General features: G+C 42.4%; 1 long non-coding RNA gene across 1 annotated transcript; it reads left to right on the plus strand.

Moving 5' to 3' along the window:
• The first annotated feature begins 12,209 nt into the window (after nucleotides 1-12,209).
• LOC101751866 lies at nucleotides 12,210-16,335 on the plus strand. The gene is made up of 2 exons (XR_211133.5): nucleotides 12,210-12,506; nucleotides 12,598-16,335. It is a non-coding gene; the product is annotated as an uncharacterized LOC101751866 (long non-coding RNA).
• The last annotated feature ends 9,336 nt before the right edge of the window (nucleotides 16,336-25,671 follow it).

Below are 25,671 nucleotides of genomic sequence, written 5' to 3' on the forward strand. Positions count from 1 at the left end.
CAGCTGAGGATGAAATCCAAACCTCAGACTGAACCTCCACATGCTCTTCCTCTTCCAACAAACTTCAAGTCCTCCTTTTGCAAGAAAAGCCCTGCTTATGAGGCAGACTAGTGTGGGTCAAGCTAGAAAGCCAATAGCATGAGCAGTGACAACCTGGGACAAATGGCTTAACCATTGTGTATGATAGATTCTTCTCTAGTTAAGCTGGGCTAAAAATACTTCCCTATATGTCATAATTCTTCCTTGATGCAAACGACTTTGAGGTACTCAGGTGAAAGGTGCTAGAGGAATGCGAAGATTTATTTTTCGTTTGCCTCCTCACATACTCTCCTCACTGCCAAGTGAAGGTCTGAAGCCAGGAATTTGACAGATGTATATATATCTCTCTACACATATACGACAAAAGAAATACATTTGTGAAAGAGGTCAGCATATATTTTTTAGAATGAAGCCCTTTAGATTTCCTAAATCTACAGATAGGAACTTAAATGGATGTCCAGATTAAAAATCAAGATACTTACCTCTTTAAAACTGGATTCAGGAGTCCAGCTGTAAGTTCTTGCTTGAAAATGTTAAGTCAAAGGCTAACTGAAATTTGTTTACATTAAAAAATTATCTTCTATCTGGTTGCTGTCTTTTTTCCTTCTTTCTTTCTTTTTTTTTTTTCTGGGTTTAGGTGGAGTTTATTTTATCTAAATTATTCACTATCCTGCAACTATTAATTAAAACAAACAGCTCTCTAAAGATATTTCTCACAATGGGAAGATTTGTATCTTCAAACTGAAGCCTGTTTACTCACTGTGTCTATTTTCTACACTGCGTAAACATCCAAGTTTGTTATTGCAGCAATCACCAGTTCAAACTTTAAGAGGTTATTGCTTGGCTTGTAATATTTATTGTTTGTTAAGCCCCGACTCCTGGAGTGCAATGATTTGATGAGAACCTCAGCTTCCAGTTAAAACATGAAGTAACTTCGCACTGGGCCACAGAGCTTATGAGTAGAATGGGAAAACATGAGTAGAATGCATAGTAAGTGGTCTCAGTATCAGAATAACAGGCAAAAACAAACAACCAAACAAAAAACAACAACAAAAAAACCACCCACTTATATAATTATTTTTAAAGCCTAAGGAAACCAATCTCCCCCTTAAAGTTTGGAAAGGAGGGTACTGACTCATGACTTCTGAACACAGTAAGGCAGTGGTAGAGGTTACTCATCACATTATGGAGCTGCATGGAGATTTCTTGCTGAGGGGCTGCTTACCTCTGTGCTGAGCTGCATGTGTTTGTTATCACTTCTTGTTGGTCTCCTGTCACTTTTTATCTCTTTTTTTTTCCCCCCTTCCCCTTTTAAAATAATTTTGCTGAGACATTGCAAGTATTTACATGGACTTGGCAAGTAGAGACAACAGGTCAACCGCTGGGCCTCCAAAATCTGACAGAATCCCTTTAGCTTATTATTATTATTATTATTATTATTATTATTAGTAGTAGTAGTAGTACTAAAAAACTATTAAAAAGTTTCAGCTGCTAAATAACCAGCAAGTCTATAACGCTGTAGAACAAATGTAAACGTTTGATGCAAAGCTCCTCTTTTCACAGCAGTCAGATGGGCTTTATACACAGTAGCAAGATTCATTCTCAAAGGTAATTCAAGCATATGAAGCCCCTACATATTACAGTTTAAAATATATATTTTTTCAGGAATCAGTAAGTGAGGCTTCACATGTACTTTGGAAAAAGCTCATTCTGCCTCCCTATTTATGAAGCATGTATTTCTTCCTGCTCCATTCCCTACTTCCCCTTGTCCACAAACCCACTGGGAAGAGGAAGAAAAATAAGTCTGCAGGAAAAGAACCTAGCTATTACTAGTGTTGCTGAAAGACATTAATAATGGAAAATCAGGGTGTAGAGCACAACAAAAATACACCCATGAGAAGAATGAGAATGTTTATGTGTGGACAAATTGCTTAAGGTTAAGGTTTATGACATGCAAAAGACTGGTGTGTATTGTTCACAAAGATATGGATAGAAGCTGGGTACGTGATCAGAAGCCTGTAGCCAGCTCTGGCTGGACCCTGGACTCATCCATGCCCACAGGCATGGGAATGAGCATGGAGAGCAACCTCCTCTACTTCCTCACCAGTCCAGCCCCAAGGAGAATTCCTGTGGACTTCCAGGGTAATGTTGGGAGTGGTTTCTTCCCAGTTTCTTTCCCTCATTGTGGGATCAAGGCTGTCTATACTACTATTGGTTCTGAATGAAGTGTATGCTTACGGGTGCTGGGTGCTTGGTATGAAGGAAAGGATGGAAAGGTGATATTAAAGCTTTGCACAGAAACTGATGACATCAGTCACAGGTGAATTGTACTGCTCACATTTTTCTTGGTAAAGAAAGCAGAGGAAAAAACAATTCGATCTTCACTTTCCTTCTCCCCTTGTATCAATCCCTGCTGCAAAACATGTGATTGCTGCATGCCTGCACCAGGTTGCAAGCCAGCATAATATTCAGCTCATTTCTGCTGAAAGTTCTTCCGAACTATAGCACATGGCAATAATCTGCATAACAAAAGGCAGCACAGCTCTCAGAATAGGCAGTGGAGATGAATATGAATGACTGAATGTGTGTTCTATGGAATTTATCTGGCCTATGTTTATTCATTTACATTTACATTAAAATTAATTTAATTTTTCATCCTTCTTTAGATCTGATTAAACTTGATGCTTGTAGTTCAAGGGCTGCCTTCAGGAACCAGGATAGTTACAGAACTACAGTGGATACTGATAAATCTCCTGTATGGGTGAATAAATGCCAGAATACCCTGAAATTCCACCACTTATCAGACAAACTTGCATTATTAATGTTTATTAATTTCTATAGGGCAAGGGTTAGACATGCATTAATGAACTGGTATAATCCTTTCTGTTTGGCACTGTTTGTGAGCTGGTGGAAGGCAAATGTTGAGGACAGATCTGGGATTTCCAAATTGTCATGGGTAATGACAGCCCCTCCTGCACCAATGCCTTCTCCCACTGGAGATTTTCTGGGGCTGAAGATTTAAGGCATACTTCCCCTGCTTCTGCAAGCCAGAGCTGATCAATCCACAGATGTATACTGATACAGCTCTACTGTTCTATGCTTGCTGTTCTGATCCTGAGCAAGTCAGCAGTGAGGTACCCCCAGCTGACCTCTGTCAAGTGTTTCTGCTTTGCGGTGTCTAAGCCTATGTGAGCTGCTAGATGAAGCCCACCATAGTCTTCTCAAGTTGAAAAGACAGGACTGAAGTGGTATCCAACCAAATCATATACCCAGTTCTCATGTCCAAAGAGATGTTTGAAGGTAAAGAGCCTAAACATCTGAGAATCCATTGTAAGGAAGGATGGGTCAAACCAGAGCTTTCTGTTTTACTACTCCTCTGCAGATGGATCCAGGGGAAAAGGCAAGTCTTCCACAAAAACTTGGAAAATACCTCTGTACAATGCTCAAGGCTGTGGGATGTGCTGTCTCAGAAAAGCCTGTCAGCTAACACAGCCTTGATTTAGGTATGCAGTTAAATAGTGCACAACCGTGCAATTAAACCCAAGCACCATCTAAGGCTTCTGAAGTCTTAAACTCAAGAATTCTCAGCCCAAATTCTGTTTTAAAGACAAAGTTAAAGTGACTTCAGAAGATTTGTAGATTAAAATGGAAGTGCCCTCACTGTACTGATAACCTAATGTAATTTTATGTTGTTTTTCTTTTACATTATTAAAGGGAATTGTTGAGTGAGAAAACAGAGCTTCAGTTTTCCTGCTGAAACCCTTGACACCAGTGATTCTCCAGTTATAGGTAAAGGAAAGCTATGTGTAAGTTACAGGGTCAATTTGTTTACATTGCCTGTGGCTAGTGTTGGGTTCATCAGGTTAATTTCAGTAGCTGCTGAAAGGCCTCAGAACTTTTTGTGGTATCATATGGCTTTTGCCTTCTTTTCAAAGCAGGGGGTAACCATGGACTGTTCAAAACATAGTGAGGTAAACAACATTTTTCTGCATAAAGCTCATCCTGCAAATTAATTCATTTGCATTTCTAGCCCTTTCAAGTGAAGGGAAGTCATACAGATGTGAGCAGTCATTTAAAGATTTTAAGGGTTATGATTCACATCATTCAAAATTGATTCCAGGACTACTCATTCACAGAGAAGGGAAAAATGAAGGTGGAGATGCTGGTGTGTTGGAAAAAAATGGGGGATTTTTAATTTAACAAAAAATATTTACAGCTTCTGTTATTTATTTAAGTTCAAAGCCTCTGGGCACATCCATAGTCCACATAGATCTATGATGAATTGCTTCTTTGTTGCTGCTTCTAGCAAAGTTGATTTCATATTGCTGATTCAACTAATGGGTTTAGACTGCTCTTGTTATCCTTTCAGTTAATGGACTATTGAGCCTGTAAACGATTTTGCTGCCTGCAACCATCAGCTGATTTTCTTCATATTTCTAAAATTCATTATTTCTAGTTTCTGGAGTTTGTTTATATAGCAAAAGTGAGAACTTCATGAAAACCAGAGCAGCAAAATATTATTTTGGTCAACAACCAGAATGCCTTAAATGTTGCTAATGAGACTTTGTCCTGTATACAAGAATAAGTTAATCTTGACATAACTCATAATAACTTACTGTTAACCATGGCTATTGATTCTGCTGCCTGGCCTCAGGTGAAATTTCTATGTAAAAAAACCCACAGTGGCAATAGCAACAAAGTACAGTGTTTTCTGGCAGACTCTGCAAGCCCCTTCCATGCAGGAAGCAATAGATTATAAACAAGTTTTATTTTAATCCCTGCAGGACATATTGTGAGAGTCTAAGAACAAGACCTATTTTTCTAAAAGCCCTCCAGAGAAAAAAAAATCTTGAGATCCCAATACAATATCAAAGAGATCAGCCAGTAAAGAAAAACTATCTGTTCCTGGCAAGACATCAAAACATTTCCCACAAGTTGTCCAACTGATCATCAAAGAGAAGAGTTTTATTGAGTTTGGGACTTTTTAGTGCCAAGAGGTGTTATTGATTCTGAGATGCCTGGTATTTTTGAGAATGCCAGCCAAAGGACTGCTGAGGGAACAAAAATGGTCCTTACTGTGTGAAATCTGTTATCTCTGGGCTATTTTATGCATAAACTGGCATTTCTATGAGCAAAATGTTTAGTGGCATCCATGATGCAGACAGCTGCTATGCACACAGAAGCTTCTGTTGGGCATCCCATCACGCATACAAAAAATGACAATGAATATATTTCCTGTAAAAAACCCTAATGTCTAAGTTCTTTAAAGCACACAAGTCCATTAATTTCTCCCGTGCTCGCTGCAGTAGTTTATGAACACACTGTAACAGTTTATTTTCACAACAGTTTTTAGGCAGGAAAATGCCTTCCTCTGAAGTGATGAGATTCAGCAGCAACAACAGTTTGTGACATAGCTATGAAGGGATCCAGGAGCCAGTATTATTATCTCTCATTTGTAATACCATAAATCAGAGGAGCTCAAGTCACAGGACACGGTCTTCTTGTGCAATATACAGATGCAAAGAAAAAAGCCTGTTCTGTATATCTGGCTGAAAGCTCTATACCATTAACTATTTCAGTGTGAGTCTACATTTGCAAAAGAACCAGTTACAATTTGTCATCTCCTTTATGTCCTTTCTTTTTCACTCTCCCTGTTCCCATCACTTGCTGCGCTCGCACTGCTGTGCCTAGGCTAGTGACAAGGAACTAATTAAGCAGCAGTGCCAAGGGACAGTTGCAGGGAAGCAGTGTGAGACAAATGCAAACAACCTATAGGCTTGCACACAGCCATCTTATATGCTCTGTTTGAAGCTGGATTTTCAAACTGAGAGATTGAAAGAAAAAAAGCTGAAAGCAGAAGGAGCCTTCTGGCTCTAAATTAAACCTTCATTTTGAAGGTCAGCTGTAAATGCTTCCTATCTCCTAGACAGTCATGAGGTCAAGCTGTGGCTGGAAAAGCATCAGTCATAGCCAAGGTTGTGGAGAACTTGTGAGTGCTTTCCTGGAGAGTTCTTCCAGCCCCCACAAGTCACCAGGGGAGCACCTTTGTTCCAAGCAGAACAAAGCAAATGCTGTCTCGGTAATACAACACTCAGAACTTGTCCTTTAAAACTTCTAGATATCTAGAAGAGATTTCCAAAGTGAGGATGCAGTCCACCTCACTCCAGAAGCCAAACCAGGTCGTTTTAGTTGATAGCCTGGTTACCTGTGCAGTCTGGCAAAAGACAGCTGTCTTGGTGGGGCTTCTGAATTTAAATACGTGTGTGCTGTTTTCTGGATCAACATCTTTTTCTCTGGTGCCTACAGAGAGCCTCAGAGAACTGAGTTCTTCACTAAAGCACACATCATCCCTCTCTACAAAGGCTGACTCTGACCCATCAGATGCAATTGGTCTGAAGGCTGAAAATGTTTTCTGCTTCAAATAATGAGATAAAAAGATTAAGTGAGAATCTCTGGGTGGAGATTTTAGAAAAGCTTGGCTTTGACAATAGGCAATATTTACTTGAAGCAATGCCAACAATTCAAAAAATTAGTTATTATTTTTGCAAAACTGCTCCACTGTAGCTGCTCTTAAATGTTTTTGTCATTGGTCACAATGAGTACTGCTATTTTGCCACGGCAGTAGTAAGCCCAGGATATTGAGATGGGAGCCAGAGTTTGGAAGAAGATCCGTTTGAGCTGGGACTCAAAAAAATCCCAAAGTGGAAACATGACAGCAAGAAAATTACAGTGTACTGAGAAAGTGGCAGTGCAAAATTCATGAAAGTAAAGAGGAAGCCCCTTTCAAGAGTTCACCCTTATCAGAGGAAAATAAAGGCATATGGTTTACTGAGTAGTTAGCCTGCTTGATGTGAGCATGGTGGTCACTGCTATTTGGCATGGCAAAGAATCCTGTAAATGTCATGAAGCAAATCTTAGCTTCTATCACAGAACATGCAGTTTTGTTTATTACTGTGGATGCTGACACTCAAAACTGGTTTTAGCTCTGTTTCATCTCCATTGAGTCAAGCTGCCTTCCTCTTGATGATACAGTTCCAGGGAAATCAACCCTGGTTGATTTTCAAGGACCTGTCTCCTATGCAAATAACATCTTTGCAAAGGACTTAATGAGATTTTAGTTTTCTGCATGTCTACTTTTTCCCTTCCCTTCCCTTCCCTTCCCTTCCCTTCCCTTCCCTTCCCTTCCCTTCCCTTCCCTTCCCTTCCCTTCCCTTCCCTTCCCTTCCCTTCCCTTCCCTTCCCTTCCCTTCCCTTCCCTTCCCTTCCCTTCCCTTCCCTTCCCTTCCCTTCCCTTCCCTTCCCTTCCCTTCCCTTCCCTTCCCTTCCCTTCCCTTCCCTTCCCTTCCTTCCCCTCCCCTCCCCTCCCCTCTCCTCTCCTCCCCTCTCCTCCCCCCCCTCCCCTCTCCTCCCCCCCCCCCCTCCTCTCCTCTCCTCTCCTCTCGTCTCCTCTCCTCTCCTCTCCTCTCCTCTCCTCTCCTCTCCTCTCCTCTCCTCTCCTCTCCTCTCCTCTCCTCTCCTCTCCTCTCCTCTCCTCTCCTCTCCTCTCCTCTCCTCTCCTCTCCTCTCCTCTCCTCTCCTCTCCTCTCTCCTCTCCTCTCCACTTTCTTTGATGTAAAAGATTTTCAAAATTTTCTACTTTCCTTTTTAAAATAAAATACAGTTAACACCCTACATTTCCATTTATTTTTTCAAACTTATTTCTTTAAAAGCCTTTCACAAGAGTTAAAAGTTCAATTAAAAATTTCTATTAAAAAGGAAGAAAATGAATAGAAAACTGAAAAAAATAAGGAATCCCTCCTCACTCCTCTGTGCCATTCATATTTGCTGTTTTTTATCAGCTCAGCAGCAACAGCAATAAAAGCCAGCAATGGGAGCATCCGTGACTTAAATCAACAACATGGTATGGCAGAGCTTGCAATTATACTGGATCTGGACATTTTTTGAATAGTCAGAACCCCTTGGATTTCTGCCATGTCCTACATGATATGGGAAGTGTGTGGCATGAGGCCATAGGTACCTTAGTGAGTGCAGTTCTTGCTCTGCCTCTCCGCCTGTGTTTTTTAACACTTTGGGCACCCAGATCATTTTCTCACTTGCCTGGCTTAGCAATGGAATCAGCTACAGTTTTCACACTTTTATTCACTGTTTGAGATGACATTTTATTTGCCCAACAAAATTTGGAGTACAGCTTAATCCTTCCCCCCTGACCCGAATTCTCTGTAACATGAATAATGGTTAGGATTCAATTTGGACTCCATCAGGCGGATATAATCAAAGTCACTGCTGACTCTGATGCCAGGGGAAACAGAAAAAAAGCCACAAAAAAAAAAAAACAAAAAACAAAAAACAAAAAAAAAAAACCAAAGGGAATAAAACCCAAACAAGCCACTCCCTCCCCCTCCAGCACTTTCCTGGGATAGAGGAGAGCATTTTATACTTTGCCTGGACACTTTGGCTGCAGCAGTTTGGTGTGCAGGTACAGAAACCTGCTGCTGTCACTGAGCAGCTTGGGGTAGCAAAATTTCAGGAATAATTTTGGTAGAGAAAATGCCCCAGAGCGTGGAAGGTTCAGCCCAGTAAGAAAGCTCCTCTCTGCCTCCATTCTCTGCAATTACGCATGCCAGCATGTGTGTCTATTACTAGGGAAGTATTAAAAAAAAAGGAAACATTTTCAGGGATCGCACAGAGAACGGTGCAAGAGTTGCTACAGCAGTGTGCATACGCTCGAGTGGAATCCCTTTCAGTTCCTCTTTTCTTCAGCTTTATTTAAAAAGAGTTTGAAGGCTGGTTTAATTATGAAAACCAGCTCTCTAGACACCAAACAAAACGGCAGCCTAGCCTAAGTTGGCACCAGGACAGATGCATATTTTGCTCACTTCTCCATGCCAATCGGCTGTAGCTCATCCAGTATGTCAATCCAAGTTGGCTGACTGAAATCCAAGTTTAGTGGCCTGAAAATGTCTCAGTCCAGCTTTGTTTCATGTAGTAAACAGCTTGCTCTGTCTATTTCTTGAATGCTCAAAACAAAAATCAAAACAAAGCAAAAAAAAAGAATCGTAGAGTAATAGAATAACCAAGCTTGGAAAAGGCCTCCAAGATCATCTACCTACCGCATACCACCAACTGTCCACCTACCACCAATATTTCCCCACTAAATCATGTCCCTTAGTACCACATCTACACATCTCTCAAACACTTCCAGGGACAGTGATTCAACCACCTCAACTGGGCAGCTTGTTCCAGTGTCTGACCACTCTCTTGGAGAAGATATCCAACCTCAACCACCCCTGGTGCAACTTGAGGCCATTCCCTCTAGTCCTACTGCTAGTTACATGGAAGAAGTTCACCACAACCTCCTTTCAGGTAGTTGTAGAGATCAGTAAGGTCTCCCCTGAGCCTCCTCTTCTCCTGATTAAACAATTCAAGTTCCCTCAGCCACTCCTCGTAAGATTTGTGCTTCAAACCCCTCACCAGCTTTCTTGCCCTTCTCTGGACATGCTCCAGAGCCTCAATGTCTTTCTTGTAGAGAGGAGTCCAAAACTGAATGCCGTACTCAAGGTTTGGTCTCACCAGAGCTCAATACAGAGGGACAAGTACCTCCCTACTCCTGTTGGCAACACTATTTCTGATACAAGATAGGATATTATTGGCCTTCTTGACTACCTGGGCACACTGCTGGCTCGTGTTCAGCTGAGTGTTGACTAATACTTCCAGACCCATTTCTTTCACACAGTTTTCCATCCACTCTGCCCCTGTCCTGTAGCATTGTCTGGGGTTGTTGTGGCCAAAGTGCAGGACCCGGCACTTGGTCTTGTTAAACCTGATGTACAATCCAACCAACTCATTACTACACATTACAGTAATAGCCTCTTTTTGCATTTTATCCCAGTGCAGTAATCCCCTTCCCCCCCCCCCTTTTTTTTTTTTCCTGTTCATACACTGACCATGAAATGCTGGGAAAGCAGGATCCAGGTAAAAGGGGCCATGGCTGCTGGGGCCACCACTGCCAGCAGTGGCTGGCTATGCAAAGCTGGGTCTCCTGCATCAACAGATCAGCAGCAAGTTGGGGTTCAATCCCTAACCCTCCCACTATGAGGTTTTTCAGGACAATGAGTGCAAAGAAAGAACAGCAAGCACTATCAGGGAGAGTTTATTGTGATTTGCCATTGATGCAAATTCCCTCCCCTCCCTTTCTTCCTCTTCCATTTTAGTGCAAATAAAGGGTCCTAGGCTCCTGAGTCAGCCAGCAGCATCAGGACTGCCAAAAGAAAACAAATCAAATGTCCTGGGGCTGCCCACAGAGCAGCTTAGTCAGTATTTCTGAGGTGAGAAAAAACAAACAACATCCTGGATGCCAGTGATGATACAGTTTCCTCAAAAATTAAATTAAAACAAGAATTCATCTCTCCTGGTTTCCTACTCCCTATTTCCTCCCAAAGGAAATTGAACGTCTCTGGAAACCTGAAATCTGGTCTCTGCTCAACAGCTTTCTGAGCAGAAACTCTAGTTTTCTGCAGGGTACAGCTAAAACCCAGTCAGACAATTAACAAGTCAGTGATCTACTTTCTACCTTTCTCCATAGCTTTCCAGGTGCATCAGTGATTACTGGTATATTTAATGGACATTAGTAAGGAAAAAATGAAGGAATGAAACAGGTCAACCTGAAATGAATGTCTCCTATTTATTTATGTGGAAACTACAACAGATACAAAAGCACAAAAAACACTTATTTCATAGAGCAAATTCACAGCTACAGAACAGTGTTTTTCAGTATAACCACCACCATTACCTATGTGTTCCTGCCAGCAATGAACAAGAGCCTGCATGCTGTCTTTGTAAATACCTGCACCAGTGGACATGACCCACTGTCAACGTCTACATTCCTGAAATGCACCACCCACCACCCCACTGTGTTAACACCCACTGTTAGGTCTCCACAAATGTTCATCAAGCACTGATGGATGTCAATGGGTGCCATTTTTTCTGCATGGAGGAATTCAGTGACACACCTTTGCTTCATTTGCACTCCCATGTCAGATGACATTTTAACAAACTGCCCCTCTGCTGCCATCTGTCACACAGCAACAAAATGTAACAGAATACTGGTGGGAAGATTCAATCTTGACTGCCATTACCACCAGCATCTGCCTCTGATGTCACTGGCATAATAAAACAGGAGACATTTCTTTTGGAGCAGATCTTGTATAACTTGTGAAAAAAGAGGTTAAAAATACCAGGGAGGTGGGAGAAATCCATAGGAAATCAATAAGTATTTCCAGCTGCCACTTTTCTTCTCCCACCTCCCAAGCAAGAAGTTATATGGTGTTCAAACACCACAAGAGCATGCTGCCACTGAATCTTCTACTTAAATGCTTTATATGGGCACTTCACTTAGTGGAAGTGTTGTGCAAATATTAACTTGGACTCATCTGAACCCTTGCTTTAAAACAAAGAAACCAGGGAGGATCAGGGAAGGAAACATTGAGAGAAGAGACTCAGTTCCAGCTGTTTTCCTTCAATAAGCCTAACTGTACAGAAAGGTACTTCCAGCTGTGGAGGTGAGTTTGACTGTGCAAACTACGCTACAAAGCCCTATGCCCTGCACTGCCCTGTGCATTTTGCTTTACCTGTATAACTTTTTATACATAGGTTTATGTAGGTTTATAGCTATAATCTCCTTCTTTTTAGTTATAGCTAGAGGACATAAGAACAGAAAGTAAATAAATGTCAGCAGTCTCTATCCATCTGGGTCTGCCATGGCAGTACTCTTCTCTTCTGAATAAAACTTTCCTTTTCCAAACTGCAAGGTGTTGGTATGGCATCCACCTCTGGCTAGTGCCTCTGCTAAACCTGGCATGTTTGTTTCACGCAAATCACTGGCAGCAATTGGGCAGCTATGCTCTGCCATGCCTTTTGTGCACTGGCTGAGATGGACAGTGTCAGTCACAAATATAAGAGGAGATCATTCACCCTGTTGCCCGTCAGCCTCCCAGGGGGAACAGGGTGATAGAAGTGGCTCTAGGAGACACCATGCATGCACAGCTGAGGTGTCCTGCCAGCTCAGCCACCCAGCAGAGCATGGGCAGACCAGGCATGGGTAATCCTGACCACAGCACATGCTTCCTGTTTCTCCTCCCAACAACAAAAAAGTATATTTCCTGCAAGGGGATGACTTTGCAATACTCTGAGCAACTCCCACGCAGCCAGGGGATTTTCTCGGTGTCTGGGCTGGCATGCCTTGAAAATGTGTTTTTCAACTGTAACGAACCATTAATACTTCATGGGCTCACATGCAGTTTAAATTGCTCCAGTGAGGACCTTGCAGATTCATCACAATTCTGTGCTTGGTAAAAGGCACTGAGGGTTAGACTCCTAGCAGCAGCCTGTCTCCTGTTTGCAGCCAGTTATCGGGAAATAAATGATCACCACATATGGACATGCAAAAGAAGAAAATGCCTGGTCACTGGGTGAGTCCAGCAGAGCTTTTATCTCTTGAGACCAATGATTGATTTGCTATGCTGAAATGCACATGAAGTTTATTCCTTTACCACTTTCCAGTAAGAAGAACAGCAGAATGGCTGGGAAGGAAAAAGGAGGAGGAAGAGGGAAGGAGAAGAAGAGCAAGGAATGACCAAAAGGAGAATAGCTGCTATTTGCCAGAGAAAGCTTAGCAGTGGGAATTGGAAGTGTTTTAACTGCACTGAAAATGATCTGTTCCTACTTTCAGGGAGGGGATTGCAAAGGCTGAGTGAGAAGAGATCAGCCCAGGGCAAGCAGTGGGTGTGCTGTGCCTAGGTACAGGGAGCCCTGCTGGGTTTGGAGGCACAGTCCTTGTCTGCAGAGGGTGGCAAAGGGAAAATGTCCTTTGGAGAACTCTGAGACCTCCAAAGCTTAGGTACATGAACTCATTTTCAATGCAAGTACTGTTTGTTGTTAACCATAAACAAAAGTAACTTGCTGTAGAAGTGCAGATGTATTTATCAGGGAGCACAGGCATCCAGAGGACAGCCCAGTCTGCAGAAAGGCTTGCCAAACTGAGGTATTTTGTTTCTCAGCAAGACCTGGCAATTTTCTTTGTCCTTATGCTGTCCATCCACAAAGCCTGGCCCCTTTCTCTTCTCTCAAGTTTCCCTCCAAGGATTCAAATGCTAACACCACTAGACATAAGTTGGCTTTCTTCCTAGAAGGAGCTGGGCTATTGGAAAGGGGGTTGCACAGTGGCAACAACTTGGTTCAGCACTGAGGCTGAGGACAACACTGCAAGCCTTTCCAAGCCCAAACATCAGGGGCAAAAGGCATTTATCACTGAATGTGAGGGGAATCATACAAAGATGGTGAGCAAGCTCAGCCATCACCCACTGCAGGGAGATAATGAAAACTCTGTATCGGAAGTGAATAAATAGTTTACTCTTGCAACCTAAAGGTTAACTGATTTCCATCAAGGGCTCTGAAACCTGATTTTTCATTTTATTTTTTGCTTTCAGAAGCATAACAAAAAAGTCCCTTTGATTTTGGAGCACTGGAGCCATAGAGCTTTTTGAGATTTCTCCATTATCATGAAGATGTGGAAGGTCCTTCTGGTTTCCAAGAAAAGCTGGGACTCTTGTACAACTGCTTCCCTCCAGAATCTTGTGCCCTATCTCCTGTCTTAATTCCAGCCCCAGTCTGCAAGTACCTCAAGACTTTCAATTAAATCTGTTGTCAATGTAATTGCGATCACTGACAACATGGTGTCACTGGAAGAGTTCCTTTGCCCATAGCTGAAGGATTTGGGTGCCCTCTCTATTTCACATCTGCAGTGATGTCCAGGGCATAGTTTACCTGCTTCGTAAAATAATGTCTTATTTGCACAGCAACCTCAGCTATGGAATGAAAATATCTTCTCTGGCCCAAATTGTGAACTGTTAGAAATCTGGCAGAACCCATGGTGGAGGTGACTGCACCTCAGTGGTGGGAAGACTGATATTAATTTTGTTCTGGCACTGTTCCCATAAATGAAACTTCTATAATATTTCTCTTCGAGGTACATAGGAGTTTTGCATTCTGTGAGCCTTCAGGGTAAGGTCATCCGTTTGTAAAACACTAAAAGAGTGACTGAGATGAATGCTATAATGAGGTTTGTTTGTCAAAGATTTTTTCTGTCTTTATGTTTGATTTCCCTTGAAATGATGAGAGTTGACTTTTGCACCCAACACTTCAATCTTTTTCAAAACTAGCTGTGCTCAGTAGGACTCACTTGTAGAATTACATCACTGATGAGCATTTTTGATACAGTGCTTATTCCACTGTGTATTCCTAACATAATGAGTTATAACTTTGCTGCTAATTAGGTGTGCCACTGGCTGAAATTTAAAATCAAAATCCTCTCCAAGGCTGTAGCTAACATTCAGCATCGTAATGTCATAAACAAGTGTAAGCAGCAGTTTGCTCTGTTCCTGCACCTGTGGGGACTTCTGCTTGCCACTCTATGGGCCACTGTCTGAGCCAGAATAGTTGTTTGTATGGCCACAGAGGAAACTGGGAAAGGAAACTGATGCAAGTGAAACAGAAATCAGGAAACACAAATGGTTATTTTTTCAGCAGGATCAGTTCCCTGACCTGGCTCATCGCGCAGCCCTGTGAACAGCTGAGCTTACATAGTGCAGAAGATGGTGTAAGGAGGTTAAAGTGGCTATGAGTATCTCCACTGCTGCTTAGGGGAAACACAGCCTTAGTTACCTCTCTTGTGGTCCTAGGATTTTATAACTGATAATCTGTATGCAAGGTCTTTTCCAAGGACAGATCTTACATTAATGAATTAACAGAGTACCAAAAGCAAGCATTAGCGTAACTCGCTATATCTGAGCACAGTGTTCAGAATGATGTCCTGTTCTGGGCCCTCAATGGCCTGCGACAGAAAAAGGTAAATGAGAACCCTATAGCAGCCACATTCCTCTTTCTTCTATGAATAGAAGTTTCACTACCAAAGCTCTGAAGAACAGACACTCCTGTAGTGGTGGCACAAAATAATTTCACAGTTGCTGTATAAGATGGACTGTACACCTTGCAAGATCTCATAGGAAAACTATTTAATATAATTGAGTTTTTCTTGTCACCCTTGTTATACAATTCCACTGAGAAGCTGAGTTTTTACTGGAATAATACTACTAAAAAAAAAAAAAAAAAACAAAAACCAACCAAACAAAACAAAAAAAAACCCAAAGGAAATTAAACCACAAACAACTATATTCAAAAAAATACAAAGGGTCTGGCTCATGCCCAAGAAAACAAGGAAATTTAAAGATAAAGAAAGCTGTCCTTATTTCACCCCGTTGTGCCTGAGGACAGCTGGGGTTTCCAAAGCTGGCAGGCCGTACTGTGACCTGTTCCACTGAGGGTGAGCCCTTGCCGCAGACAAACCGGACTTTCTCTCTGGCTCCTTAATGGGAAAGTCATGTGGCACTACTGAAACCCAGGCTCTGACATCTAAAAGCCCCCTTGGCCATGTGTGTGGCTGGGATGGATTAGGGCTCCAGGCTTGCTGACAAGATGTGGAGTAGCGGAAGATGCAAGCAGGCTGTACTTCCCTTGGTTTGGCTGAGTGGCGCCCAGTTCCCTAGGACTTCTGCCTCAGACCGGTGGATGGCCTGGTCCAGCCTGCCAAGCGTGAGTATGGGCCACTGTCAGGAAAACCAACCCCAACCAACAGAGACACCTCTGCTCACATCCGGCCTGAACAGGCTGGTGGTGCTTGGAGGGCAGACAGGGCAGTGGGGGGATAATTACTAAGAAAAAAATTCCAAAATAAAGTAATCCACTTTGCATGATCATTTGTTAAGCAAATGCTTTCCATGCTTAATGCATTTGCTGATTTCGTTATGACATTTAGCAGCATGGTCTGTGTTTGCTGTCCATGCTTATGGGCTTCTTCCAACCTTGTAACGTCTTGGAGGACCAAATACACTCTTTCTAATTTTTATTCTTTTGTTATTCTGGTTGTTTTACTATTGCCACAAGCCTTCAGAGAAGCTAGTTCTTACAGTTTTGTCTCATAACTCATTAACTTTGCACTATCTATTTCATTTATTCCTGAATCCTTTAAATATCAAAGGATTTTCTCTACCATCTTTCTGAGCTTATGTGGTGAATGTATGTGCTTTCATTCAAAATAAAATTAAAAGGCATAGATCTTGGATGTGAAAATGTGCCAAAGCACTGGGTAAAAATCTGTTATTTCCCCATCTGTGACTTCTGCGTCTCGGAAAATGCTCATTGCATTGTTTATGTCTTAGCAGAGAATAAAATGCACATATGTCATTTAGAGGCTCAATTTGCTTGCTGCTTGCTGTCCATTAAACAAATAAGCTGCAGGCTTTTTTTTTAATTTATTTTTCCTTCTCACTGCCACATAAATTTAGGCTCTTCTAATTCCCCTGTACTCACTTGGACCCCAACATTTTCTACCATAAAGTGAAATGCAAGCAATAAAACCACTGAATCAGTACTTTAAGAGCTGCTATATTATAAAGACAGAAATTGTTTATAAGTTATCAAAACTCATCTTACATGTTGATACAGTATGCCGTCTCATGCTCCAGAAATAAGAGGTGGCCTAAAAACCCGGTTCAATTATGAGCACATTTCTTAAAGGAAATTAGGTGCCAAGGCTTTTTAGCAGTTTTCAGGGGAGTTGAGAACCTAGCAGCCAGTTCTGAGGTAACATTCATTACATTGACAAACTGAGCTCCCCCATAGGTTGCCAGCCATGAACTACTGGTGAACCTTGATTTCCGAGTGGGGTGGGAACATGGGGAGCTGAACTGGGCCTCCCATGTCCCAGATAACAGCCTTAATTTCAGACCTGTTGATTATTCTGGGGTCTGGCTTTCTTTTTTGACATGCAATATTTCAAAAGGTTTCAGTTTCAACTCAACATGAAAGAGAAATTTGTGGAAGCTTGAAAAAACTTGCCAGTATGAAAAAGCTCTTTCTTGCCCACCTAAAAGTCTTCTGTTTTCTCCTGGATGAGACTAGTGGTTTTCAGGTTTATCTTAATCTTTCCCACTGGAAGGGAAACTCCTGCAAAGTGAAGTCATGAGAATAGCTTGCTTTTCCCGTTTATCTTTTGTTGTGCCTTCAGCAGTTGTACACAAACCTCTCTGCACTGGATACTGTTTAACAAGAGTGACAAATGCTGTTATTCAGCATGGTTCCTCCTAGAGGAATTCTTTTCATTGTCTATTTGATGTTTAATTTGATAACTTTACTATTGTCAGTTATTTGAAATTACATTTTCTTATTTTGGCCTTAATAATATGCATCTACCTCTACCAGGAGAACCTGTAGCACCATGTGAGCCTTGTTTTTTAAAATGTTGGTGTCCAGACTCCTGCTAGTTTTACCAGCTGCTGAATAAGGAACACTAGCTTCTGCCTTTTCTATTGATTCTTAACCATATGACTCACTTAAAGAGTGCCGTGCTGCTCAAGCCAGTTGTCAGTTGGGCCTTATTACATATTTTTTTCACTGGTCAAGGCAAAATGCAGGAAGCTATTAGGGAGTTACTTTGAACTGGATATACACATAGATAATATTGCTAAGAAGTTCTTCCTCTTGAAACTACTTGTGTCTCATGCCACTGTTTGTAAGATAGTTTGTAGTTTCAACTTTCTCAGAGGAAGCCTCCTTTCAAATCCTGGCTACGCATCTCAACTGTATTTCCCCCCAAAAAAGAGAACTTAGAGATCTTCACATTTGTTTTAACCTGTTGTTAATACAACTGTTAGAGTGCCACAACTCCAACGTGTAAACTGTGCTCTGAGCTATGGCGTCAGCTCACTTCCTCCATGGCTCTGACTCACCGGCACACAGCACTTGACAACCCCACACCCCCCTCACCGGAACTGGGTGATGGCCGTCTGCTTTGGGGCAGGATTAGGCAGCCACAGGTGGCACCACCTGCTGCACACAAGCTCTCTGCCCGGGTTTACTCTGCTAATGACTCCTAGGCACTTAAGAGTCTACTCAGTTGCTGAAGAAGTGCCAAGGCAGACAATGGGCTCCTTGTAGTTGTTCAACAGTATCACTTGACTTTATCATTTACTGGCATTTGGCATAAACTGTGGGGCTGGATGCAAATGGTGCAAACATTTGGCTGTGCCTCTCTGGAAAGGTGGGAGGAAGAGTTGCAGGTTTATGCTGCTCCATAACACATCTTTGCCACAAAATCCACCCCTTCACATGGTGATGCGAAATTCTGATGGTTCTAACATAGCCCCTATAGGTCAGTGGTATATATCAGACAATTTTCTTTATTTCTCTACTTTTCTTACTGTGCTTTTGTCTCTTTTGGGTAAAGCATCTTATTAAGCATGTTTCCCATTAGAAGAGCCTATAACCTCACTAGCACAAAGTTGCTGCACACTAGAAATGCTGCCAGCCTACCTTTACCGACAACTTGAGGTTTTATTTCAATGGCACCATCTAAAGATAAAGCTACCAAAAAGTGAGCTCCAGGAGACTTCATGTCAGCCTTCCAGCACCCAAAGGGATCTTGCAGGAAAGATAAGGAGTGATTTTTCACAAGGGCATGCAATGATAGGACAAATGGGAATGGTTTTAAAGAGAGGAGATTTAGGATAGCTGTTAGGAAGAAATTTTTCACTCATAGGATGGTGAGACACTGTCCAGAGAATTTGTGGATGCCCCATTTCTGGAGGTATTCAAGGTCCGGTGGGATGGGGCTTTGGGATATCTGATCTAGTATTTGGCAACTCTGCCTATGGCAGGGGTGTTGGAACAAGATGGTCTTTAAGGCTCCTTCCAACCTAAACCATTCTATGATTCTATGAAACAGAATACCTGAACTGATAGCTGTAGATGTTGTCACAATTTTCATTAGCTTACGTGTGGTTCTCTTGAGTAATCTGGAGAATCGGCATTGTATTGAATAAGATTGCTTGACATGTCCATGTGTGAATGCATGGGAATGTGGGGAGATGGCTGCAGAAAGGATAGCTGTTCTGCAGCTTGGGACAGATAGTCTTCTAGACTGCTAGAGGCTGTGATTCATCATTCAATTCTGCTTGTTGTTCTTCACAAAAGATGAATGCATTTCCCACTATTATTTTTCCTTTTTAATATCCACAAAGAATAAAGTGCTATTCAGAACAGTATCATTGCAAACAAGAGATAAAACAAATGCCAAACCAAGATACTTTAGCAGTGCCGACATCTTCAGATCAGGAAGAAAAAACTAGGCCAGAGGCAAGAAAATCTGTCTCGTCTTTCCACCACATGACATTCAGAGAAGTAAATGAGTCTGAGAATTTTAATGTCAGCAGGTTTTTAGGTCTTGAACATTTGCTACATTTTGTGGTGTTAGGGAATGAAGAAAATTGAAAAATAGACCTGCAAGCTGAAGACAACACTATAGTTACACAAATCTGTAGGCTGGTAAATCAAAATGTCCTTGTGTTTAGAAATGGATGCATAGGGAACACAGCAGTTGCAATTGTTTTTGTTAGTGATATATACTCATTTAAAAGCAAGAGATGGGGTTTTGAATACATTAATGTTTTTCTCAATTGGCTTACTTGAAATCAAATTGATCCCAATTGAACTGTCTAAAGCACAGACTCTGAAGAATGGTGCATGATTGCTCATGCTGACAAGGGCTTTGGCATTACAGTGAGTTCTTAGTATTCAGCATTTAAGGACCCTCTTGGATATTTGACTGAATATAAATTCTCCTCCAAAACTTTCAAATCCTTGCTTAACTTGGACTAAAAAGAAAAAGTGCATCTACAGTGTTTTCTCACTAATATGGTTGCACATGTGCACTAGGAAAGTCTTCTCATTTTGCAGCCATAGGGAGAAAATCACTGGAACTTTCATTTAATTGAAGAAGAAGTCTGAAGTTATACAAATAGATAAACTTATCCTTCAGTATTGTTCCAGCTGAACTCTGGAGGGTTACCTACTTCTCAGTTCCCTGGGTGCTGGGTCACACCCTGGGGTGTTTGTACTTTACCTACAGACCTCCTCATTTGTGTATCAAAGGGCAGAGAAGCTAATCTTGGTTATCAAAGTTTAATCCTGGCACTGTGGAACAGCACATTGCAAGAACTGCAAGAACTGAGATTAAGTTTTTATTTAATTAAATAAATAATTAAATAATAATAAAAATTATTAATTAAGCAGATTTTGTGCTGTGTTTACGATCTGTCTACAGTTAACCTGGATTTCTGATGTTGCTCATAGTTTTTTCTGACCCGAGAACATAGGTCACTGTGGTAATGATATCTGTTGTATGGTCTTGTATTGGGCTTACTTAGAAGGGAGATTGCAGAGGGCAGATGGCCCATGTCAAAAAAGGGTAAGCTTCAGCCAACTCCAAAAGACGCAGCAGGTGGATGTGGTCTGAAGGACATGGCCCATACAGATCCCCTGCAGTATCAGGCCCTAGGTTGGAGCTGTAGCCTGTGGAGAGATCATGGTGGAACTGTAGCTTGTGGAGTCTTGCATTGGACAGTCAGCTCTGGAAGTATGGCCCCTGTGGTACAGACCCATGTTGGAGCAGTGCTTGAATATCTGCAGGGGGGAAGCCCACACAGGATCAGTTCAGGCAGGACAGGATTTCGTGGGACGGATGCTATACTTGAGCGGGTGAAGGAAGGTGAAAGCTTTAGTTCTTACTCCTCTAGCCTGGTAGCAATAGGCAATAAATTACACTAATCTCCTTAGACTGAGTCTGTTTTACCCATGATGGTAATTGGTGAGTGATCTCCCTGTCTTCATCTCAACCTATGAGCCTTTTTTTTTTTTTTTTCCCATCATGTTTTCTCACTCTGTTCTTTTGAGGAAAGGCAGTGAGAGAGCAGTGTGGTGGAGTTTAGCAGCCCATCAGGGTGAAACTGACTACCCCAGGACTATCAGATGGCATAACCACTCTGATTTTTGTAGTTACTTGCTTTATTTGGTATTAAAGCCAAACAATACAGCACGCATCTATGGAACATAGCAGGAAGCAAGCCTTGATTTTCATAAGACAGTGGGACCTGAGCTAAAAATACAAAGAAGCTGCATCAACATAAAAATAAAACACTCGCCTAGAAGTCACAGTCATAGAATCACAGAATGATTTTAGTTTACGGGACGTTAAAGACCATCCAGTTCCAATCCCTCTGCCCTCTGAGCAAAGAATTTTTTCCAAACATCTAACCTAAATTTCCCCTCTTTTAGTTTAAAGCCATTCCCTCTTATCTTATCACTATTAGACTGTGTAGAAAGTTGCTCACCTTCCTGCTTATAAGCTCCCTTCAAGTACTGGAAGGCCTCAGTGAGGTCTCCCTGGAACCTTCTCTTCTTCAAACCAAAGAAGCCCAGATCCCCCAACCTTTCTTCATAAGAGAGGTTCTCCAGCTCTCTGAAGATCTGTTGTATGTACAAGTTATCATACCTCTCTGTACCATCGTTTTTTTAAAAAGAGTGCCACTAAATAAAAGTTGACAACTAATAGCAAGAGGATGAAGAAAGGGTTTTGGCTATTACAGCAGATTGAATAGTACAGAAACTGCATGATTTAAGTGCTTACATTCTTAATGCTACATAATAATATTTTTTCATCTATACATAAGTATAAAATTCTTCTAAAATTCTCCTTAAAATTCCAGCTGTGCCTCTGCTTTCTTGTAGTTCAAATCATTCAAAGTCAGAAAAGAGAAAAAACGAGTTCAACAGATTAATATAGCTATAAAAACAAAACAAAACAAAAAAAGAACAAAGATGCCTATCAGATTTAAAAAAACTTAATCACTAGACTTTTTTTTCTCCTTTTTTTTTTTTTTTTTTATGATCTGGAACTCTCTTAAAATTGGCTGGCAATCCCTTGTCTTCTGAAGGACCTCACTAGGTCCAACTCTTTGATAAGAAACAGTGGCATGGCACTCCTGACTGTACAAGCAACCAGTGGTTTGGGCACCCAGTGGTTTGGGCACCCGCTGAGATCTGGCCAGATTTCCCCTTGCCTGAGGGATAGAAACTCACTTCTGCAGTGGGAGACCTTTCTGGGAAAGAAATTATGCCCCCACTTACTCCAGCTAAATGCATCTTTCATTGCTGGGAGTCATGTGGAGAAGGCTGGGCAGGAAGGATGGAACTTTCCTCTCAGGACAGCCTAGCAAGTGTGCTATTTGTAGGGGAAAAATGTGCCTGACACCACCCTATTAGGAACTGAAGCCAGATCCCCTGTACCCAAGGGAATATAATCTTTGTTAAAGCAGGAGTCTTGCCACCTCTGTCACCTGCTGGACTCTGAAGGAAAGCCACGCTTACCACATCACTTCATACAGAACATCATTCAATGGGTTTGCTTGGGGATGGCTAAATGAATCAACTAATTTTTGTGAAATATATAGAAAAAGGCCACATCTGTGGTCATGATAGGACTTAACTATGAGTCAGGCTCTGAGCTACACTGTTCTTTCAAGACCGAGGCACTGCTGGGCACACCCAGGAACACACATAAATACCAAGGGAACATTTCTTTCCTCCTGTTCACAAGCTGTGGGTTCTGGGTCTAAATTTTGGGTGTTTTTTGGATGCCTAAATCCTTTCATAGCTCTAGGTATGCCTACAAAAAGCCCATTCAAAACCATACAAGCACCCTTGTTAATGAGAAGATGACAGCCAGTCCTACACAGACCAGGGCTAGTATGACCAGGGTGCTCTGTGTCAGGGACGGAGAGCCTAAGAAAATTCATACAACAATAGAATTAGAATCACAGAATGGCTTGGGTTGGAAGGGATTTTCAAAGATCATCTAGTTCCAGATTCCTGCTGCGGGCAGGGTTGCCAAGCACTACATCAGGTACCTAGGACCTCATGCAGCCTGGCCAGCATCTCCAGGGATGGGGCATCCATGATTTCTCTGGGCAACCTGGTCCAGCGCTTCACCGCTCTCTCAGTGAAAATGTTCTCCCTGACATCTAATGTAAATCTCCCCTTTTAGTTTAAAACCATTCCCCCTTGTCTTATCATTATCTATCCTTATTAAAAGGTGATTTCCCTCCTGTAAATAAGCTCCCTTTAAGTACTGGAGGGCCACAGTGTGGTCTCCCTCAAGCCTTTTCTTCCTCAGGCTGAACAAGCCCACTTACCTCAGCCTGTCTTTGTAGGAGAGGTGCTTCAGCCCTCTAAAAATCTGCTGATATGTACAAGTATATTGAACCCTCTGATCCTTGTGGCTCTCCTCTGGACCTGCTCCAAAACCTGCACATCTTTCTTGTGCTGGGGGCCCCAGACTGGAATGCACTACTCAACTGGGGTCTCATGAGGGCAGAGTAGAGAGGGACAATCACCTCCCTTGCCTTGCGGGCTACTGTTCTTTTGATACAGCCCAGGATACAGTTGGCCTTCCAGGCTGCAAGTACACACTGCCGGCTCATGTTAAAATTTTAATCCATCAAAGATCCCAAGTCCTTCTCAGCAGGGCTGCTCTCAAAGAATTCTACTCCCAGTCTTCTCAGCAGGGCTGCTCTCAAGGAATTCTACTCCCTGCCTGTACATATATCTGGGGTTGCCCCTGACCCAAATACAACATGTTGTGCTTGGGCCTGTTGAACCTCATTAGGTTGACATGGGCCTTCCTTTTGAGCTTGTTCAGATCCCTTTGGATGGGACACATCTACATATACATCCAGTCACGTGAGGCAGTCTCAGACTTGCTCTTCTCTTCCAGTAGAAGGGATTTTGCTCCCCCAAACCCATCTAGAAGCTTAGGGAAGTAAGGGATGTGAGAGACACGAGAATTCTGGCTGCCAGTGAAGACTGAGGCAAAGAACTTCTTGAGTATCTCAGCCTTCTCCATGTCTGTTGTAGACAGTTCTTCTCATTTCTCAGAGGGGGTACACTTTCTTTGGCCTATCTCTTCTCACCAATATAGAATCACTTCTTGCTATTTTTCGCATCCCTTGCCAAATGTAGTTCCACCTATGCCTTAGCTTTCCTTATCTCATCTCTGAGTATCTGGACTGCATCCCTATATTCTTCCCAGGCCACATGTTCCTGCTTCTACTGCCTGTACATATCCTTTTTAGGTTCTTGCCTATCCATGCCAGTTTTCTGCCTCCTCTGCTTGTTTTCCAATATGATGAGATACTGAGCTCTCGTGTTAGCAGAAAGGCAACCTTAAATGGCTGTCATCTCTGTTCTGATCCTTTGTCTCTAACAACAGCTTCTGTGGGGAAATCATCCAGTAATTCCTTAAATAGATGGAATTTCCCTCTCCTGAATCTCAGAGTCCCAATTGCTTTTTCCCAGGCTCGTCTTCCTGAGGATCACAAACTATACCACGGCACGGTCACTACAGCCCAGACTGCTTTCAATCTTAACCTCTTTAATGAGCTCCGCTGTGTTGGTGAGCACCAGGTCCTGTAATGCTTCTCCTTTGTTTGCTTTGTGCAATACCTGGTCCAGGAAGTTATCTTCAACTCCAGGTGTCTCCTGGACTGTTTGCGGGCCACTGTGTTGCTCTCAGCACACATCCAGGAGGTTGAAATCCCCCAGCAATATGTGAGCACAACACAGTAGTTCTTGTAGTTCTTGTAGTTGAAGCAAGAAGGCCTTATCCACCAGCTCCCCCTGATCAGGCAGCCTGTACTAGACCCTGACCACCAGATGTCCTTTATTGGTCCAGTCTCTAACTTTCACCCGCAAGCTTTCAACCTGTTCATGGCTGTTTCTCAGAGGCAGCTCCCCACACTCTATACAGCTTTTAAGGTAGAGGGCAAATCCCCTGCCCCTCCTTCCTTGCCTATCTCTTTTGTAGCTCTCAATCGTCACACTCTGGTCATGTGAATTGTCCCACCACATTTCTGTGACCTCTCTGAGGTCATAGTTCTCTAATTGCACTGTGGGTTGCAGCCCCTTCTGCTTATTTCTCAGGCTGTATGCATTGGTGGAGAGGCACTTCAGCTAGGTTATTGGCAGCATTACCTTCTCAGAGGAGTCCTCTTAAGATCCTTTGGGACAGTTCTGAGGATTTTCCTTGCTATTTCCTGAAATGACAGTATTCCCTGGCCATTCTCTATCACATAGAACTCCACCCTCTTCCCCCATCAAGTCTAGCTGAAAGCTCTGGTAATAAGCCCAGCCAGCTTGCTTCCCATAACACTCTTACCCCATCTCCTCAGTTGTGTTCCATCTGATGACCACATGCTTGGTCTCTCTAAGGTTTGTGCAAGATAATGGAACCCAAAGCACTGATCATGACACAATTCTTCAGCCATCATTTATCAGCCTGTCATTCACCCGCTTGATCTCCTCCTTCTTTGCCTTTTTATTTAATTATTTATTTTTTTGGTGGCACCGGTACTAATGTTGTTCCTTTGTTGGATCTGCTTAATGTGCTTGTTTCTTCCTGGGTCTTGACTTCTACCCACACCATCTCTTTTTTTCAGTCCCAGAGCCTCATATCAGTTTCAGGGGCACTATGGAGGTAAAGGGGAGATGGCTCCTTCTGCTACAAGCAGAGAAGAGGGTCTCTCTCGTCTCATGTGTTACTGTGGCCTGTCTTCTCAACGTGGGAAGCTTGCTTAGTTCTTGTTCCTGTTTTGCAGGGACTTAGGACAGGGCTAAAAAAATGCAGGAGTC

Source organism: Gallus gallus, chromosome 1 (assembly GCF_016699485.2).
Source record: "Gallus gallus isolate bGalGal1 chromosome 1, bGalGal1.mat.broiler.GRCg7b, whole genome shotgun sequence".
NCBI classification, from domain to species: Eukaryota; Metazoa; Chordata; class Aves; order Galliformes; family Phasianidae; genus Gallus; species Gallus gallus.